The following is a 21,206-nucleotide window of genomic DNA, read 5'->3' on the forward strand; positions in this document are numbered from 1 at the left end:
AGGATATGTCCCAGTCAGGGTACAGTGTCGGAAACTCCAGCAACATGGCAAGAAGTGGGGGAAATGTCCCCAGCAAACGGGTGGTAAACAGTGGGGAAATGTCCCAGCAACAGGGTAAAGCACCATTTGAAATTGTCCCTAGCAACGGGGTAAGTAGTGTCCGAAATGTCCCCATAATGGGGAAAGAACAACCGAAATGTCCCAGCAACGGGGTAAGCAGGGAAAAATCTCTTGCAACGGTGTAAACAGTGAGGTAAAATGTCCCAGTAACGGTAAGCAGGGTCCCTAGCAAGGTGGTAAGCAGGTCGAAATGTCCCCATCATCGGATAAGCAGTGTCTAAAATCTTCCCAGCAATGGGTGTAAGCAGGGTAAACGTCATAGCAATAGTGGGTAAGCAGTAGGAAAATGTCTTATCAACGGGGAAAACAGTGTGAAAATGTCGCTAGCAAAGAGTAAAATAGTGGTCTGAAATATCCCCAGCACGGGGTAAGAATGGGTTTAATTGCCTTTGGCACCAGGGCGAGTGTTGGAAATGTCCCAGCAACTGGGAAGTAGCATGGAAAAGTCCTTAAACGGGTAAGCAGTGTGGAAAATGTCCCCAGCAAGGGGTAAACAGTCGGAGAAATGTCCTTAGCAACGTGGGGTAAGCCAGGAAAAAATGTCCCAACAACAACGGTGGTAAGCAGTTGGAAATGTCCCTAAAGCAACAGGGTGTAAAATGTCAGAAATGTCCCTAGCAACGGGTGTAAACAGTGGGAGGAAAATGTCCCCAGGAAAGGGGTAAGCAGTGGGAAATGTCCCTAGAACGGGGCAGTGGTTGAAAATGTCCCCATCATTGGGTAAGCAGTGGTTTTATATCCCTTGGGCAACTGAGGGAAGCAGTGGGTAATGTCTTAGCAACAGGGGATGTATTCAGTGGGGAGAAATGTCACCAGCACTGGGATGTAAGCAGTATCGAAAATTCCCCTAGCAACGGGGGGGGGAGTGCAGTCAGAAATGTCCTTAGAAACGGGGGTAAGCAGTGGGGAAATGCCCAGCAACAAGGGTAAGCAGTGTGGAAATGTCCCAGCAACGAGTTGTCAAAAACAGAAACCCCAGCAACGGTAAAAAAGTAAGGGAAATGTCCCTAGCAACGGGGTAAACAGTAAGGGAAATGTCCCTAGCAACAGGTGTAAACAGTGTGGGAAATGTCCCTAGCAACGGGGGGGTAAGCAGTGGGAAATGTCCCTAGCAACGGGGCAGATTCAGTTGGAAAATGTCCCAGCAACTGAGGAAAGCAGTGGGAAAATGTCCCAGCAACGGGTTAAAAAGAGAGGAAATGCCCCAGCAACACAGGTGAAAAAAAAGTAATCAGTGTGAAAAGGTCCAAGCAATTGGGGAAATATTGGGGTAAATGTCCCAGCAACATGAGGGGCGAAAGGGGAAATATTCTCTAGCAACGGGGTGTATCCAATGGGAGAAATGTCCCAGCAACGGAGCAACAGTAGGGGAAATGTCCGCAGCAACGGGTTAAGAAGAGGGGAAATGTCCCTTAGCAACATGAAAAGGACCCAAGCAATTGGGGAACATTGGGTAAATATCCTTAGCAACATGAGTGCAGGTAGGGGAAATATTTCACCAACGGGTATCCAATGGGGAAATGTCCCAGCAACGGAGTTAAACAGTAGGGAAGTGCCCTTAGCAACTGTTAAGAAAGGGAGAATGACCCTAGCAATCATGGTAAGAAAGTTGGAAATGACCCTAGCAATCATGGTAAGCAGTGTTGGAAATGTCCCTAGCAACAGGAGTAATCAGTGTCCAAATGTCCGTAACAAGGTAAGCAACAGAAAAATGTCCCAGCAACGGGGTGCATTCAGTAGGAAATGTCCTTAGCAACGGAGGTAAACAATGAGGTAAATGTCCCCAGCAATAGGGGAAATGCAATGGCGGAAATGTCCCTAGAAACGGGGGGTAATAAGTGAAGGAAATGTCCCCAGCAATGGGGAAAAGTAGGAAATGTCCCTAGCAACAGTAAGCATTGGGTGAAATGTCCCATAAACGTAGGTAAGCAGTGGAAGAAATGTCCCAGCAACGGGGGAAAAGCAGTGGAAGAATGTCACCAGAACCGGGGATAACAGTGGTGGAAACGTCCCAGCAACGGGGGTAAGAAGTGTGGGAAATGTCCCTAGCAACGGCTTAAAGTGTCCGAAATGTCCCCAGCAACGGGTGTAAGCAGTGGGGAAAATGTCCCAGCAACAAGGGATAACAAGGTGGGAAAGCTCTAGCAACGAGTTGGTTTCAGATAGAAACCCCAGAAACAGGGGGGGTAAACAGTGGGGAAAATGTCTCAGCAACAGTGGTAAACAGTCTGAAATGTCCCTTGCAACGGGGGTGAGAGTGTGGGAACGTCCCTAGCAACGGGGTTAAGCAGTGGGGAAATGTCCCTAAACGTGAGGAAGGCAGTGGGAAATGTCCCAGCAACAGAGGTAATCAGTGGTGAAAAGGATCCCAGGAATTGGTGAACATTAGTAAATATCCCAGCAACGGGCGTAAGCAGTGGGGAAATATCCTAGCAAAGGGGTGTAGCATGGGGAAGTGTCCCAGCAATGGATAAATAGTAGGGAAGTGACCAGCAACTGGGTTAAGCAGTGGGGAAATGTTCACCAATGGAAGTAAGAAATGGGGAAAGTGTCCCAGAAACCGATGTTAAGCAGTAAGAAATGTCTAGCAACGGGGTAAGAAGAGGGGTAAATGTTCCTAGCAACTGGGGTAGCAGTGGGGAATGTCCCAGCAATGAGATGTATTCAGTGAAATGTCCCAGCAACGGAGTTAAACAGGAAATGTCCATACAAACGAAGTGGAGCAGTAAGGTAAAAAAGTCCCTAGAAACGTGTGAAAAAAACAGTAAAAAACATCCCTAGCAACGAAGTGTACAGTGGGGAAATGTCCCAGAACTGGTGGTCATCAGTGGGGAAATTCCCTGCAACAGGGTTAAGTGGGGTAAAATTTCCTTAGCAACGGTGGTAAGCAGAAGGAAATGTCCTAGCAACAGGGGTAAGCAGTGGAGGAATGTCCCGGAGACGGGTGGTGCAGTGTCGGAAACACCTAGCAACAGGGTAAGCAGTGCAAAAAGGTTTGGCAGGAAACCATGCAAGCAGCCGTGGGGTATAAGTGTCCAGCAACGGGGGATGTTTCACCAGAAACCCAGCAACATGGGGTACAGTAGCTGAAAATGTCCCCAGCAACGGGGTGCAATTAGTGGGGGAAATGTCCCTAACAACGGAGACAAAGAGTAGAGGAAATTGCCTTGCAAAATGGTAACATTGAGGGAAATAACCCCAGCAACGTATCAGATGGGGAAATGTCCCTAACAACGAAAGTAAACAGTAGAGGAAATGTCCCCAACGGGATAAGAAGGGAAAACGCCTTAGCAACGTAAGAAGAGGGAAGAATGTCAACAGCAACGGGAAAGCAGTGTCGGAAATGTCCCAGCAACAGGGGGTAAGAAGAGTCCGAAATGTCCCCAAGCAGCAAGGGTACATGAAGGAAATGTCCCTAGGAACAAAAGTGTCGGAAATGTCTTTAGCAATGGGATAAGCCATGGGGGAAAATAACCCCAGCAACAGGGGTAAGCAGTGTCCAAAATGTCCTAGCAAACGCAGGAGGTAAGCAGCGGGGAAAATGTTCCATCAACAGGTAAGTAGTGTGGAATCCTTCCAGGAACGAGTTTCAGGATGGAAAAAAATGTCATGGGCAACGGGATTAAACAGTGGGGAAATGTCCATAGCAACGGGTGTAAAGAGTGGAAATGTCCCAGCAACGGGAGTAAGCAGTGGGGAAATATCCATAGCAACAGGAAGTAAGCATGGGAAATGTCCCTAGCAATGGGGAAGCAGGGGAAATTCCAGCAAATGAGGATGTATCAGTGAAATGTCCCTAGCAACGGAGTTAAACAGTGGGGAAAATGTCCATATAAACGGTGTATAGTAAAAGTAAGGGAAAGTCCCTAGAAACGTAAAAAAACAGTTAGGGAAATGTCCAAAGGGTAAGCAATGTGGGAAATGTCCCAGCAACGGAAGTAATCAGTAGGAAAACTGTAGCAAATGGAATTAAAAGTAAAATACCCAGCAACGGTGATAAGCAATGGGAAATGTCCCTAGCAACAAAACAGTGGGAAATGTCCCTAAAAGGAGCAAACAGTGTTTGAAATGTCCTAGCAACGTGGTAAGCAGTGAGTTTAATGTGTTTGGCACCCTGAAGTAAACAGTGGTGGAAATGTCCCATAGCCGGAGGTAAGCAGTTTGGCCGAAATGCCCCTAGTAACGGGGTAAAATGCGGGATAATGATCCCAGCAACGGGAATAAGTAGTTGGGAAATATCTCTGAACGGTGGTAAAGCAGGCGGAAATGTCCCTAGAAACGTAAGCAAGCAGTGTCCGAAATGTTCCTACAACGTAAGCAATGTCCGAAATGTCCCTGAATAAAGGGGTAAACAGCGGAGGAAATGTCCCCAGCAACGAGGGTAAAGCAGGGAAATCCCCTAGCAACGAGTTGTTCAAATGGAAATGTCCCTAGCAATGGGGATAAAGAGTGGGGAAATGTCCGTCGACAGGGTGGTAAACAGTTAGAAATGTCCCAGCAACGGGGAGAAAGCAGTGGGAGAAATGTCCCAGCAAATGGGAAAAGCAGCAGGGAAATGTTCTTAGCAATGGAGGTAAGAGTGTCGGAAACTGTCCTAGCAACGGTGTTAAGCAGAGTCGAAATGTCCCTAGCAACGGGGAGTAAGCAGTTGAAATGTCCCTAGCAACGGGGTAAGCAGTGGTTTAATGTCCTAGCAACTGGGGTGTAAGCAGTGAGGAAATGTCCCGAGCAACGGGGTGTATTCAGTGGTAGAAATGTCCCAACGAGGTAAACAGTGAGAAAATGTCCCCAGCAATGGAAGTAAGAAAGGGGAAGTGTCCCAGGAAACGATGGATAGCAGTGAGGGAAATGTCTAGCAAAGGGGGTAAGAAAGTGGGAGAAATTTCCCAGCAACAAGTGTTTAAAGTGTGAAAATGTCCCAGCAACGGAGTTAAACAGTGGGGAAAAATGTCCATACAACAAGTGGAAAGCCTGTGCAAGGAATTAAAAAGTGGCTAAATGTCTAGCAACGGTGATAAGCAGTGGGGAAAATGTCCCAGCAAAGGATAAAAAAGAGGGAAAATGATCCCACCAATAACAGTAAACAGTAGGAAATGTCCCTAGAAACGGAGGTAATCAGTGGGGAAACTGTCCCTAGAACGGCAGGTGTTTCAGGCCGCAAATGTCCCCAGCGAGCAAGAAAGGTCTGAAATGTCCCAGCAACGGGTGGCAAGTGAGTCGAATGTCCCTAGCAACCAGGGCAAGAAAGTGGTGGAAATGTCCCAGCAATGGAATAAGCAGTGAAGGAAATGTCCCTAGTAACGGTGGTAAACAAGAAGAAATGTCATTAGCAACGAAGCATAGGTTGGGAAATGTCCCTAGAAACGTGAGTAAGCAATGTCCATAATCCCTAACAAATGGGGTAAGCAGGAGTTTAATGTCCCAGAACCTGGAGCAAGGAGTAGGGGGAAATGTCCCAGCAACGTAAGTGAATCAGTGTAGGAAATGTCCTCAGCAACGGAAAGGTAAACAGGAGGTGAAATGTCCCAGCAACGGAAGTAAGAAATGTGGGGAAATGTCCCTACAACCGATGGAAGCAGTGAAGGAAATGTCCCTTGCAACAAGAATAAGAAAAGGGGAAATGTCCCAGCAACGGTTGTAAACACTGGGTGAAATGTCTCCAGCAACGAGGGTTAACAGTAGAGGAAATGTCCCTGCAACGGGATTAAGCAAGTGAGGAAATGTCCTTAGCAACGGGGGAGTAAGCAGTGGAAGAATGTCCCCAGCAATGGGGTAAACAGTGTCACAAATGTCCCTAGCAACAGGGTAAGAAGAGCATTGAAATGTCCCTAGCAACAGGTAAAGCAGTGTCCGAAATGTCCCTAGCAACGGTGTGGTAAGCAGTGTCGAAAATGTCCCTAGCAACGGGGTAAGCAGTGGGGAAAATGACCTTAGCAACGGGAGTATTCAGTGTAGGAAATGTCCCTAGCAACAGAAGGTAAACAGTGAGGTAAATGTCCCTCCCAGCAACAGAAGTAAGAAGTGGGGAAATGTCCCAGAAACAGAGTGGTAAGCAGTGTCGGAAATGTGCCCAGCAACAGGAGTAGAAGAGTGGGGAAATGTCCATAGCAACGGAAGGTAAGCAGTGGTGAAATGTCCCTAGAAACGGTGGAAGCAGTAAGGGAAATGTCCCTAGAAACGCCTTGGAAAGAAGGAGAAATGTCCCCAGCAACGAGGTGTGCAAGCAGTGGTTTAATGTCCCTAGCAACGGGATGTAAGCAGTGGTTAAATGTCCCCAGCAACGGGGTTAAGCAGTGGGGAAAATGTCCTCAGCAAAGGGGTGTATTCAGTATTATGGAAATGTCCCAGCAAACGGATGAAAACAGTTAGAGAAATATCCCCAGCAACGTGGGTAAGCAATGTGGGAAATGTCCCTACAACGGAGTAATCTGGTAGGAAATGTCCCTAACAACGGTAAGCAGTGGTTTAATGTTTTACAACTGAAGTAAACAGTGGTGGAAATGTCCCAGCAATGGAGGTACAGCAGTTTACGAAAATGTCCCTAGTAACGGGGTAAAATGCGGAAATGATCCCAACAACGGGAATAAGTAGTTGGGGAAATATCTCGAACGGGTGGTGTGCCAGTCTGAAATGTCCCTAGAAACGTAAGCAAGCATTGTCCGAAATGTTCCTAACGGGTAAGCAATGTCCGAAATGTCCCTTGAATAAAGGTAAACAGCGGAGGAAATGTCCTAGCAACGGAGGATAAGCAGTAGGGAAATTTCCAGCAACGAGTTGTTTTCAAATGGAAATGTCCCTAGCTACGGTGGTAAAGAGTAGGGAAATGTCCGTCGCCTAGGGTTGCAAACAGTTGGGAAATGTCCCTAGCAACGGGGAGTAAGCACTGTGAGAAATGTCCCCAGCAATGGGGAGTAAGTGGTGGAAAATGTCTTTGCAAAGGGGGTAAGTAGTGTCTGAAACGTTCCTAACAACGATGTTAAGCAGAGTCGGAAATGTCCCCAGCAACGGAGTAAGTAGCTGAAATGTCCCTAGCAACGGGGGTAAGCAGTGGGGAACTGTCCCAGCAACTGGGGTAAGCAGTGGATGAACCGATTAACCATAACGGGTGTACCAGTGAGAAAATGTCCCTAGCAACGGAGGTAAACACTGAGGTAAATGTCCCACCAACGGAAGTAAGAAATGGGGGAAGCCGTCCCAGAAACGGATTTGTCAGCAGTGAGGGAAATGTGCCTACCAAAGGGAGGCAGTGAGGGAGAAATTTCCCAGCAATGAGGTGTTTTCAGTGAAATGTCCCAGCAACGGAGTTAAACAGTGGGGAAAATGTCCCATAAACGGGGGAGCAGCATGAAAATGTCCCAAGAAACGTGGAAAACAGTTAGGATAACATCCGCAGCAACGTGGTTAAGCTGTTGGAAAAAAAAAAAAAAAAAACGTTAATCATCAAAAAAAAAGTCCCTGCAAAAAGAAAAAAAAAAGGGGAAAATATTTTAGCACCGGCGTGTAACAGTAAAGGAAATGTTCCTAGCAACAGTTATAGGCAGTGAGGAAATGTCCCGAGCATGGAGTAAGCAGTGTTGGATATATCTACCAGCAACAGGGGAAAGCAGTGTCCGGAAATGTTCACAGCAACGGTGGTAAACAGTTGGGGAAATGTCCATAGAGTGAGGGTAAACATTGGGTAAATGTCCCAACGTAGAGTAAGCAGTAAAGAAATGTCCCTAGCAACGGGGTAAAGTAGTAGGGAAGAATGTCCCAGACAACGTGGGTAAGAAGAGTTGAAATGTCCCTAAAGCAACGGGGGGGGCAAAAGAGGCCAGAAATGTTCCCATGTAACTGGGTTTAGCAGTGTCCAAAATGTCCCTAGCAACGGGGTAAGCAGTGGTTTAATGTCCCTGCAACCTGGGTAAGCAGGGGGAAAATGTTCCCAGCAACGAGGGTCCAGTGTAGGAAATGTCCCTAGCAACAGGGTGTATTCAGTGGAAATGTCCATAGCAACGGGTGGTTAAGCAGTGTAGGAAATGTCCCCAGCAACAGGTGGTATCCAGTGGAAAATGTCCATAGCAACGTAGGTAAACAGTGAGGAAATGACCTTGCAACGGGGATAAGCAGTTCTGAAATGTCCCTAAACGGGGATAAAACAGGGGGAAATGTCCCTAAATGGGGGTAGGCACTGAGGAAATGTTCCTAGCAACGGGGGTAAGTAGTGTCTGAAATGTCCCAGCAACGGAGAGTAAACAGTGTCTGAAATGTCCCAGCAACGGGTAGCAGTAGGGGAATTTCCCTAGCACTGTGGTGTAGGTATCCAGTGCGAAATGTCCCTAGCAAAGGAGTTAAAAGAGGGTAAAATGTCCCTAGCAACCGAATGTAAGCATAGGTTCAATGTCCTAGAAACCAAAAGAAGGAGAAATGTCCCCAGCAACAAGGTAGGCAGTACAGGAAATGTCCGTCAGCAATGGGAGTAAGCAGTTTCGAAATGTCCCGTAGCAACGGGGTAAGCAGTGGGTTAATGTCCCTAGCAACTGGGGTAAGCAGTGGGGAAATGGTCCCAAGCAACGAGGATAATCAGTGGGGAAAAGGTCCAGCAGCAAGTAGGGGGAAATGCAGTAACACGAAATGTCCCTAGTAACGGGGGGGTGTAAAAGTGCCATAATGATCCCAACAACGGGAATAAGTAGTTGGGGAAATATCTCTTGAAGGGTGGTAAGTCAGTGTCGGAAATGTCCCAGAAATGTAAGCAGCAGTGTCCGAAATGTTCACAAGCTAAGCATGTCCGAAATGTCCCCAGCAAAGGAGTAAGGCAGCGTCCGAAATGTCCCAGCAACAAAGGTAAACAGAGGAGGAAATGTCCCTAGCAACGAGGGATAGCAGTGGGGAAATTTCCAGCAACGAGTTGTTTCAAATGGAAATGTCCCAGCTACGGGTGGTAAAGAGTTGGGGAAATGTCCGTCGCATAGGGTGGTAAACAGTTGGGAAATGTCCTAGCAACGGGAGAAAGCACTGAAATGTCCTAGAAGTGTCCCTGAGCAATGGGGAGGTAAGCAGTGGGAAATGTCTTTGCAATGGAGGTAAGCAGTATCTGTAAACGTTCAAAGGAGGAGCAACGTTGTTAAGCAGAGGCGGAAATGTCCCAGCAACGGGATGTAAGGGGAGAGTTCCCAAAGAAATGTCCCTAGCAACGCGGGTAAGCAGTGAAGGAAATGTCCCATCCCTAGTAACGGTGGTAAAATGTGAAGGAATGGTCATTAGCAACGGAAGTAAGAAGTTGGGAAAATGTCCTAGTTGCAACGTGAGAAAGCAATGTCCATAATGTCCCAACAACGGTGTTAAGCAGTGAGTGTAAATGTCCTTGGAACCGTGAGGTAAGCAGTAGGGGAAATGTCCCAGCAACGGGGTGTATTCAGTGTAGGAAATGTCCCTACCAACGGAGGTAAACAGTGAGGTAAATGTCCCTACCAACGGAAGTAAGAAATGGGGAAGTGTCCCTAAAAACCGATGATAGCAGTGAGGGAAATGTGGGAAGCCTAGCAACAAGAATAAGAAGAGGGGTAAATGTCCCCAGCAACGGTTGTAAGACACCTGGGTGATATGTCTCTAGCAACGAAGGGTTAACAGTGGGGGAAATGTCCCTAGCAACGGTAAGGATTGGAAAATTTCTTCTGCAATGTTGGTTTCAAATAGAAATGTCCTTAGCAACGGGGAGTAAAGCAGTGGGGAAATGTCCCTAGCAATGGGGGGGTAAACAGTGTTGGAAATGTCCCTAGCAATGGGAGAAAAAAGTGTTGAAATGTCCCTAGCAACTGTAGTAAGCAGTGTCTGAAATGTTCCTAGCATGTAAGCAGGGGTGTTAAGGACACAGTGTCGAAAATGTCCCTAGCAACGGGGTAAGCAGTGGGGAAATGACCCATGCAACGGGTGGTATTCAGTGTAGGAAATGTTCCTAGCAACAGAAGTAAAGGCAGTGAGGCAAATGTCCCTACCAACTGGAAGCAGGTGAAAGTGAAATGTCCCTAGAAACAGATGGTTAGCATTGATGGAAATCTCCGTAGCAACGGGGAGTAAGAAGAGGGGTAAATGTTCCCAGCAACGGAAGTAAACAGGTGGTGAAATGTCCCTAGAAACGGTGTTAAGCAGTAAGGAAAATGTCCCTAGAAACGTTTGGAAAGACAGTTAGAGAAATATCCATAGCAACGAACGGGGTAAGCAGGGGAGAAATGTCCCAGAAACATGGGTAATCAGTGGGGGAAAAGTCCCTAGCAACGGGGGGTAAACAGTGGGTAAATATTTTAGCAACGGCAGTAAGCAGTAAAGGAAATGTTCCTGCAACAGGGTAGGCAGTGGGGAATGTCCCGAGCAACGGGTGGTAAGCAGTGTCGGAAATATCACCATCAATGGGGTAAGCAGTCCGAAATGTCTTCAGTAACAGTAGTAAACAGTTGGGAAAATGTCCCAGCAACGAGAGTAAGCAGTGGGTGAAATGTCCCAAGCAAATGTAGAGTAAGCAGTAAAAGAAAAACCAGTCCCAAGCAACAGGGAAGAAAGCAGGTGTTAGCAAAATGTTCCTAGCAACGGGTGTTAAGTAAACATAAGCAGGGGAAATGTCCTAGCAACGGTGAAAAATTTAATGTCCTTTCAACTGAAATGTCCATAGCAACGAGGTAAGCAGTAGGGGAAATGTCCCCAGCAACGGGGTAAACAGTGGGAAAATTCCCAAATGTCCTTGGCAACTGGGGTAATGCCCTAGACGGGTGGAAATGTCCCAGCAACGGGTGTAAGTAGTTGTGGAAATGTCCCTAGCAATGGGTGGTAAAAAGTGAGGAAAATGTCCCTAGCAATGGGGGTTAGCGTGGGGAATGTCCCCCCAAACAGTATGGACAGCATGAAATGTTCCAGCAACGGTGTAGCATTGGGGAAATCGTTAAAAATAAAAGCGTGGAAATGTCCCAGCAACGAGGGAAACCAGTAAAATGAAACCCTTAGTAACTGGGTAAACATGGTGAAATGCGAAATGTCCTGGGACAACGGGGAACATCCCAACCCAGATAAACAGTTTGGGAAATGTCCCAGCTGCAGGTGCATCAATGCTTCAGGTAAACAAGCAAAATGGGAAATGTCCCTAGCAACGAGCAACAGTGCAGGTTCAGAACAAGGTAGGAAATGTCCCACAGCATAGGGTGGTAAACAGTGGAGAAAATGTCCCAGCAGCAACGGAGTAAGCAGGGAAATGTCAATAACCCGCAAATGGGGTAAACAGTGTCCGGAAATGTTTCTAGCAACGGGTTAAGCAGTGTCGGAAATGTCCCCAGCAATGATGTTAAGAAGTGGGTTCCAATGTCCCTGGCAACCCATGGTAAGCAGTGAGGGAAATGTGCCCGAGCAACGGGAATAAGAAGAGGGTAAATGTCCCGGAGCAAGGAACAAGCAGTGGGTAAAATGTCTCTAGAAAAGGGGAAAGAGGTGGAAAATGTCCTTAGTAACTGCGTAAGCAGGTGGGGAAATTCCCTTCAGCAACGACTTGGTTTCAAATGGAAATGTCCCTAGCAATGGGTGTAAACAGTAAACGAAATGTTTCCAGCAATGTATAAACAGTGTGGAAATGTCCCCAGCAACGGGTGTAAACAGTAAAACGAAATGTTTCCAGCAAATGTAATATAAACAGTGGGGAAATGTCCCTGCAACGGTAGTAAGCACTGAGGGAAATGTCCCAAACAGTGGAAAGTAAGCAGCCGAAATGTCCCTAGCAACCTGAGTAACAGTGTCCGAAATGTCCTTATCAACGGGTAAGCAGGGGAAATGTCCCAGCAACGGGGTAAGCAGTGGGGAAATGTCCCAAGCAACGGGTGTAAGCAGTGGGAAAATGTCCCTAGCAATGGAGTTAAACAGTAAGGTAAATGTCCCTAGCAACAAAGGTAAACAAAGCAAGAAGTGTTTCTATGAACGGGTGGTAAGCTAGTGGGGAAATGTCCCTAGCAACGTGTGCAAGCAGTGGGAAATGTCCCAGCAACTGTGTAAAGCAGTGGGGAAATGTCCAGAACAGGGGGTAAGAAGGTAAAAGCCTTAGCAACGTGGTAAGCAGTGGTTTGAAATGTCCCCAGAAACGTGGGGATAAGCAGTGAAGAAAATGTCCCTAGAAACAAGCAGGGTGTATTCAGTGAGGAAATGTCTCAACAACGGAGGTAAACATGGGGAAAATGTCCCCATAACGAACGTAAGCAAGGAGGAAATGATCCTAGCAACGGTAGTTAGAGTGGGGAAATGTCCCTCAGCAACGAGTTGTATGCAGAGGGAGAAATGTCTCCCCCCCAAACTGGGCCAAGGAGGTGCAAAGCCTTTTCCAGCCATAGTAGTAGGCGTGAGGGAAATATACAGCACTGGGGTAAGCAGTGTCCGAAATATCCCTAGCAACGGTGATAAGCAGGGGGAAGTGTCCCCTGGCAACGGGGGTAAGCATTTGAAGAAATGTCCCAGCAAAGGGTGATAAACAGGGGGAACTGTCCCAGCAACGGCTGGTAAGCAGTGTGGGAGAAATGTCCCCAGCAACGGGAGTAAACAGTCCGAAATGTCCCTAGCAACGGGTAAGCAGTGAGTTTAATGTCCCTAGCAACTGGGATAAGCAGTGAGGGAAATGTTCTTAGCAACGGGGAGTATTCAGTGTAGGAAATGTCCCCAGCAACGGAGATAAACAGTGAGGTAAATGTCCCTACCAACGGAAGTAAGAAATGGGGAAGTGTCCCTAAAAACGGATGGTTAGCAGTGAGGGAAATGTGCCCAGCAACGGGAATAAGAAGAGGGGTAAATGTCCCAGCAACGAATGTAAGGAAGTGGATAAAATGTCTCTAGAAACGGGGAAAGAGGTGGGAAAATGCCCTTAGCAACGGCGGTAAGCGGTGGGGAAATTTCTTTCGCAACGAGTTATTCTAAATGGAAATGTCCCTAGCAATGGGTGTAAACAGTAAACGAAATGTTCCAGTGGGGAATGTGTGGTAAACAGTGGGGAAATGTCCCAAGCAACGGGAGTAAAATGTCCTAGCAGCCAAAATGAGTGGTGTCCGAAATGTCTTATCAACAAGTAAGTTAGTAGTGGGTTCAATGTCCCCAACACTTGTAGTAAACAGTGGGGAAATGTCCAACAGGGAAAGTAAGCAGTGCCGAAATGTCCCCACCAACGGGAGGTAAGCAGTGTCGAAAATGTCCCTAGCAACTTGAGTAAGCAGTGGGGAAATGTCCCTAGCAACGGGGTAAGCAGTGTATTCAATGTCCCTGGCAACTTGATGTAAGCAGTGGGAAAATATCCAGCAACGGAGGTAAGCAGTAAGAAATGTCCCTAGCAATGGTGATAAGCAAAGGGGAAATGTTCTTAGCAAGGGGTTAAACAGTAGGGTAAATGTCCAAGCAACGGTGGTAAGCAGTGTCAGGAAAATGTCCCTTTAACGAGGTGTTAAGCAGTGGGAAATATCCCCAAACAACAGGTGGTAACCAGTAAGGGAAAGAGTCATTAGCAACGTGGTAAGTGGTGGTTTAAATGTCCCTAGCAACGTGGGATAAGCAGTGGGAAATGACCCTAGAAACAAGGTGTATCCAGTGAGGAAATGTCCCGAAGCAACGGAGGTAAACAGTGTCGGAAATGTCCCTAGCAACGGGGTAAGCAGGTCCGAAATGTCTCCAGCAACGGTGTTTATCAGTGGAGAAATGTCCTTAGCAACGGCGTGTAAGCAGTGAAGGAAATGTCCCTAGCAACAGGGTAAGCAAGAGGTGAAATGTCCCAAGCAACATGAAGTAAGTAGGGGGAAAATATCCAAGCAATGGGGTAAGCAGTCCGGAAATGTCCCTACCAACGAGTGTAAGCAGTGTCCAGAAATGACCCTAGCAACGGGTAAGCAGTGAACGAAATGTCCTTATTAACTTTGGTAAAAGTGGTGGAAATGGTCCCACCAACGGGAATAAGTAGTTGTGGAAATGTCCCTGGGAACGGGTGGTAAGTGGTGTCGAAAATGTCCCTAGAAACGTGAGCAAACAGTGTCCAAATGTCCCTCAGCAATAAAGATAAACAGCGGGGAAATGTCCCAGCAACGATGGAAAGAAGTGGGGAAAATTTCCCTAGGAACGAGTTGTTTTTTGATGGAAATGTCTTTGGCAACTGGGGTAAACATTTGGGAAATGTCCCAGCAAAGGGTGGTAAACAGTGGGGAACTGTCCCTAGCAACGGGAGTAAGCACTGTGGAGAAATGTCCCTAGCAACGAGAGTAAACAGTTCCGAAATGTCCTTAGCAACGGGGTAAGCAGTGGGTTTAATGTCCTTGAGCAACTGGGATAAGCAGTTGGGGAAATGTTCTAGCAACGGGGAGTATTCAGTGTAGGAAATGTCCCTAGCAACGGAGATAAACAGTGAGATAAATGTCCCTACCAACGGAAGTAAGAAATGGGAAGTGTCCCTAAAAACGGATGGTTAGCAGTGAGGGAAATGTGCCCAGCAACGGGAATAAGAGAGAGGGAAATGTCCCAGCAACGAATGTAAGGAATGGGTAAAATGTCTCTAGAAACGGGGAAAGAGGTAGGAAAATCCCTTAGCAACGGCGGTAAGCGGTGGGGAAATTTCTTTCGCAACGAGTTGGTTTCAAATGGAAATGTCCCTAGCAATGGGTGTAAAGAGTAAACGAAATGTCCCAGTAATGTGTGGTAAACAGTGGGGAAATGTCCCAAGCAACGGAGTAAGCACTGAGGGAAATGCCCTAGCAACAAGTAGTTAGTAGTGGGAAATGACCCTAGTAACAGTAGTAAAAAATGGGGAAATGTCCCAAACAGTGGAAAGTAAGCAGTGCCGAAATGTCCCACCAACTTGAGCAAGCAGTTCCAAAATGTCCCAGCAATAGGGGTAAGCAGTGGGGGAAATGTCCCAGCAACGGGGGTAAGCAGTGGGGAAATGTCCCAAGCAACGGGGTGTATTCAGTGGGAAAACGTCCCTAGCAATGGAGTTAAACAGTAAGGTAAATGACCCCAGTAACAAGTGTAAGCAAAGAAAGAAGTGTTTCTAAGAAGGGTGGTTAAGCAGTGGGTAAATGTCCCAGCAACGTGGGGCAAGAAGTGTCCGAAATATCCCTAGCAACGGTGTTAAGCATTGGGAAATGATCCCAGCAACAGGGGTAAGAAGTGTAAAAGTTTTTCTAGCAAAGTGGTAAGTGGTGGTTTAAATGTCCTAGAAACGTGGGATAAGCAGTGAAGGAAATGTCCCTAGAAACAAGGTGTAAAGCAGTGAGGAAATGTCTCTAACAACGGAGGTAAACAGTAAGGTAAATGTCCCTAGTAACGAACGTAAACAAAAGGGAGTAAGGACCCCAGCAACGGGTAGTTAGAGTGGGGAAATGTCCCAGCAACGTGTGTATGCAGAGGGAGAAATGTCTCTCCAAAGGGCTAAGGAGGCAAAGTTTCCAGCCATAGAAGTGGCGTGAAAATATATAGTAATGGGGCCAGGTCCGAAATATCCCAGCAACGGTGATAAGCAGGGGGAAATGATCCCCAGCAACGGGAATAAGCAGGAACGAAATGTCCCATTAGTAAAATGCGGAGGAATGGTCCCACCAACGGAATAAGTGGAAATGTCCCTGGGAACGGGTGGTAAGTGGTGTCGAAAATGTCCCTAGCAAAACAGTGTCCCAAAATGTCCCCGCAACAAAGATAAGCAGCGGGGAAATGTCCCAGCAACGATGGAAAGAAGTGGGGAAAAAGGAACAGTGTTTTTGATGGAAATGTCCCTGCAATGGGGGGTAAACATTTGGGAAATGTCCCTAGCAAAGGGTGGTAAACAGGGGAAATGTCCCTAGCAACGGGAGTAAGCACTGTGGGAAATGTCCCAGCAACGGGAGTAAACAGTGTCCTGAAATGTCCCAAGCAATGGGGTAAGCAGTGAGTTTAATGTCCCTGGCAACTGGGATAAGCAGTTGGGGAAATGTTCTTAGCAACGGGGTATTCAGTGTAAAAAATGTCCCAGCAACGGAGGTAAACAGTGAGGTAAATGTCCCCACCAACGGAAGCAAGAAATGGGGATGTCCCTAAAAACGGATGGTTAGCAGTGAGGGAAATGTGCCCAGCAACGGGAATAAGAAGAGGGTAAATGTCCCAGCAACGAATGTAAGCAGTGGGTAAAATGTCTCCTAGAAACGGGGGGGTAAAGAAGTGGGGAAATGTCCTTAGCAACGGCAGTGCGGTGGGAAATGTCCTTCGCAACGAGTTGGTTTCAAATAGAAATGTCCCTAGCAATGGTTGTAAACAGTAAACGAAATGTTTCCAGCAATGTGTGGTAAACAGTTGGGGAAATGTCCCAAGCAACAGGAGTAAGCAGTGCCGAAATGTCCCTAGGAATTGGAGTAAACAGTGTCCGAAATGTTCTTATCAACGATGTAAGCAGTGGGTTCAATGTCCTGGACACTTGGGTAAACAGTGGGGAAATGACCCTAGCAACATGGGTAAGCAGTTTGGGAAATGTCCCTATGAACGGGTGGTAAGCTGTGTCGAAAATGTCCCTAGCAACTTGAGCAAGCAGTTCCAAAATGTCCCTAGCAATGGGGTAAGCAGTGTATTCAATGTCCTTGGCAACTTGGGGTAAGCAGTGGTGAAATATTTCCAAACGAGGGTAAGCAGTGTGTAAAATGTCCCTAGCAATGGTGATATGCAATGGGAAATGTCCTAGCAATGGGGTTAAACAGTAGGGAAAATGTACCATGCAACGGTGGTAAACAGTGCAGGAAATGACCCTAGCAACGAGGAGTAAGCAGTGGGGAAATGTCACAAACAACAGGTGGTAACCAATAGGGGAAAGTCATTAGCAACAGGGATAAACAGTGGGGAAATAACCCCAGCAACATGGGTAAGCAGTGGGGAAATGACCCTAGGAACTGGGGTAAGCAGTGTGTGAAATGTCCCGAGCAACGGGTGGTAAGCAGTGTCGGAAATATCACTATCAACGGGGTAAGCAGGTCCGAAATGTCTTCAACATTGGTGTTTATCAGTGGAGAAATGTCCCTAGCAACGGATGGTAAGCAGTGAAGGAAATGCCCCTAGCAACAGGGTAAGCATTAGGTGAAATGTCCCAAGCAAAATGGAGTAAGGTAGGTAGAAATATCCAAGCATCTTGGGTAAACAGTAGGGAAATGTTCCAACCAACGGGTAAGCAGTGTCCGAAATTTCCCAAGCAACTGGGTAAGCAGTGAGTTTAATGTCCCTAGCAACTTTGGTAAGCAGTGGTGGAAATGTCCCAGCAACGGGAATAAGCAGTGGAACGAAATGTCCCTATTAGGGGTAAAATGTCCCAGCAACGGGAGGTAGTTGGTAAACGTGGTGTGGTGTCGAAAATGTCCCTAGAAACGTGAGCAAACAGTATCCCAAATGTCCCTCGCAATAAAGATAAACAGCGGGGAAATGTCCCAGCAACGAGGGATAAGCAGTGGGGAAAATGTCCCTAGGAACGAGTTGTTTTTTTTGATGGAAATGTCCCTGGCAACTGGGGTAAACATTTGGGGAATGTCCCTAGCAAAGGGTGGTAAACAGAGGGGAAATGTCCCTAGCAACGGGAGTTAAGCACTGAAAATGTCCCTAGCAACGGGAGTAAACAGTTTGAAATGTCCCTTAGCAACAGGGGTAAGCAGTGGGTTTAATGTCCCAGGCAACTGGGAAAGCAGTTGGGGAAATGTTCCAACGGGTAGCAACGTCCCTAGCAACGGAGGTAAACAGTGAGGTAAATGTCCCTAGCAACGGGGTAAGTGTCCCAAAACGGGGAAGGAAATGTCCCCAACGGAAGCAAGAAATGGGGATGTGTCCCAAAAAACGGATGGTTAGCAGTGAGGAAATGTGCCTAGCAACGGGAATAAGAAGAAGGGGTAAATGATCCCAGCAACGAATGTATGCAGTGGATAAAATGTCCTAGAAACGGGGAAAGAGGTGGAAAATGTCCCCAGCAACGGGGTAAGCAGTGGGGAAATTTCTTTCTGCAACGAGTTGGTTTCAAATGGAAATGTCCCTAGCAATCGGTGTAAACAGTAAACGAAATGTCCCTAGCAATGTGTGGTAAACAGTGGGGAAATGTCCCAAGCAACGGGAGTAAGCACTGGGGAAATGCCCTAGCAACAAGGGTTAGTAGTGGGAAATGACCCTAGTAATAGGAGTAAAATGGGGAAATGTCCCAAACAGTGGAAAGTAAGCAATGCCGAAATGTCCCTAGCAACTTGAGAGAGTAAAATGTCCCCAGTGTCCAGAAATGTCCCAGCAACGGGGTAAGCAGTGGGTTCAATGTCCATAGCAACGGACAATTCAGTGGTAAAATGTCCCAGCAACGGGGGTAAATAAGGAAATGTCCATAGCAACAGGGTTAAGCAAAGAAAGAGAAATGTCCCTATGAACGGGTGGTAAGCAGTGTCGAAAATGTCCCCAGCAACTTGAGCAAGCAACGGTGGTTAAGCATCAGGGTGAAATGTCCCTAGCAATGGGGTAAGCAGTGTATTCAATGTCTTGGCAACTTGGGTAAAGTAGTGGGGAAATGTCCCCAGCAACGAGGGTAAGCAGTGAAGGAAATGTCCCTAGAAATGGTGTTATAATGTGTTCCCTAGCAACGGTAAACAATGGGAAAATGTCCCTGAGAAATGTCCCTAGCAACCCCTAAGCAGAAGAAATGGGGGTGTCCAAAGGGAATAGCAGGAGGAAAATGTCTCCAGAGCAACGGGGGGGGAAATGTCCCTAGCAACGGGGGTTAGCAGTGAAATGTCCCAAGCAACGGTGGGAAGCAGTGGAAATGTCCCTAGCAACAGGGGTCAGACACAGTGTGAAATGTCCCTAACAACAGGAGTAAAGCAATGAGGAAATGTCTTTAGCAACGGTGGTGAAGCAATGTTGGAAATGTCCGTTGCAACTGGGGTATGCAATTGGGAAATGTCCTTAGCAACGTCAGTATTCCATGTGTAAAATGTCCCTAGCAACAGAAGGTAAACAGTGAGGAAATGTCCCTAGCAACGGAGAGAAAGCAGTGGGGAAATGATCCCTAGTAACGGATGTGGTAGGCAGTGAGGGAAATGTGCCCTAGCAACGGAGGTTAAGCAGTGGGGTAAATGTTCCTAGCAACAGGGGTAAGCAGTGGGGAAATGTCTCTAGAAACGGGGGTAAGAAGTCTGGGAAAATGCCCTTAGCAACGGCGGTAAGCAGTGTGGTGAAATGCAGCAACGAGTTGGTAAATAGAAATGTCCATAGCAATCGGGGTAAGCAGTGGTGAAATGTCCCCAGCAACCGGGTGAAGCAGCAGGGTGAAATGTCCCAAGCAACGGGGGTAAGCAGTGTAGAAATGTCCCTAGCAATAAGGGGTAAGCAGTGTGTGAAATGTCCAGCAACGAGGTAAGCTTTGGGTAAAATGTCCGTAGCAACGGGGTAAACAGTGAGAGAAATGTCCCTATCAACGTGGGTAAGCAGTGTGGGAAATGTCCCTAGCAACGGGTGTGTAAGCAGTGGGGAAATGTCCATAGCAACGATGTGGCAAGCAGTGGGGAAATGTCCCCAGCAATGGAGATTAAGCAGTGGTGGAAATGTCCCTAGCAACAGGGGTAAGCAGTGGTGGAAATGACTGTAGCAACAAGGAATTAGCAGTGAGGAGATGTCCATAGCAATGGTGATTAAGCAGTGGGTGAAATACACCCAGCAACGGGGTGTTTAACAGTGTCAAATGTCCCTAGCAACGGATGGTAAGCAGAGAGGCAGAAATGACCCATCAACAGGGGTAAGCCATGTGCAACGGGAAATGTCCCTAGCAACAGGGGTAATTAGTGTAAGAAATGATACTAGCAACAGGGGATAAGCAGTGTGGAAATGTCCCGAGCAACGGGTGGTAAGCAGTGGAAGGAAATGTCCCTAGCAACAGGGGGTAAGCAGTAGTGGAAATGTCTGTAGCAACAGTGAATTAGCTGTGAGGGAAAATGTCCCCAGCAACGGAGATAAAGCAGTGGGTGAAATATCCCTAGCAACAGGGTGTTTAGCAGGGTCAAATGTCCCTAGCAACGGATGATAAGCAGAGGGTAGAAATGTCTTTAGCAACGAAGGTTAAGCAGTGGGGAAATGTCCCTAGCAACGGGTAAGCAGTGTTAGCAGGGTAAGTGAAATGTCCCTAGTAAGCAGTGGAGGTCCTGCAACGGGATGTGTGAAATGTCCCAGCAACGGGAGTTAAGTAGTGAGGAAATGTCTTTAGCAACGGGGTGTACAGTGGGAAATGTCCCTCAGCAACGGGGATAAACAGCGGGGAAATGTCCTGCTAGCAACGGGGGAAAGCAGTGGGAAAATGTCCCTAGCAACGAGGGTAAGCAATTAAAATGTCCATAGCAACAATGGGGTAAGCAAGGGGAAAATGTCCCTAGGAACGGGGGTAAGCAGTTGTGGAAATGTCCCTAGCAACGGGGAGTAAGCAGTTAGAGAAATGTCCCTAGCAATGGAGGGTAAGCAGTGGGTGAAATGTCCCCAGCAACGGGTGTAGTATTGGGGAAAATGTCCCTAGCAACGGGGGTAAGCAGTGAGGGAAATCTCCCAGTAACGGGGCAAGTAGTGGGGAAATGTTTGGAAATAGTGAGTAAGCAATGAGGGAAATGTCCCTAGGAACGGGGAGTAGGCAGTGTCGGAAATGCCCCAGCAACGGTGTTTTTCAATGGGAGAAATGTCCCTAGCTACGGGGGTAAAAGCAGTGTATGGAAATGTCCATAGCAACGGAGGATAAGAAGAGTGTGAAATGTCCCTAGCAACGGGTGGTAAGCAGTGGAGGAAATGTCCATTGCAACAAGGGTTTAGCAATGTCGGAAATGTCCCTTGCAATGAAGGGTAAACAGTGTGTGAAATGTCCCTAGAAATGGGGAGTAAGTAGTGGGTGAAATGTCCCCAGCAAAGGTGGGTAAGAATTGGGGAAAATTTCCCTAACAATGGGGATATTCTGTGGGAAATGTCCCCAGCAACGGGGTGTAAGCAGTGAAGGAAATGTCTCTAGCAACGGGGGGTTAGCAGAAAGTGAAATGTTCCAAAAAACGGTGGGAAGTCATGTGTGAAATGTCCCAAGCAACGGGGGTTTAGCAGGAGGC

The sequence above is a fragment of the Tachypleus tridentatus genome, unplaced genomic scaffold (assembly GCF_004210375.1).
Source record: "Tachypleus tridentatus isolate NWPU-2018 unplaced genomic scaffold, ASM421037v1 Hic_cluster_2, whole genome shotgun sequence".
NCBI classification, from domain to species: domain Eukaryota; kingdom Metazoa; phylum Arthropoda; class Merostomata; order Xiphosura; family Limulidae; genus Tachypleus; species Tachypleus tridentatus.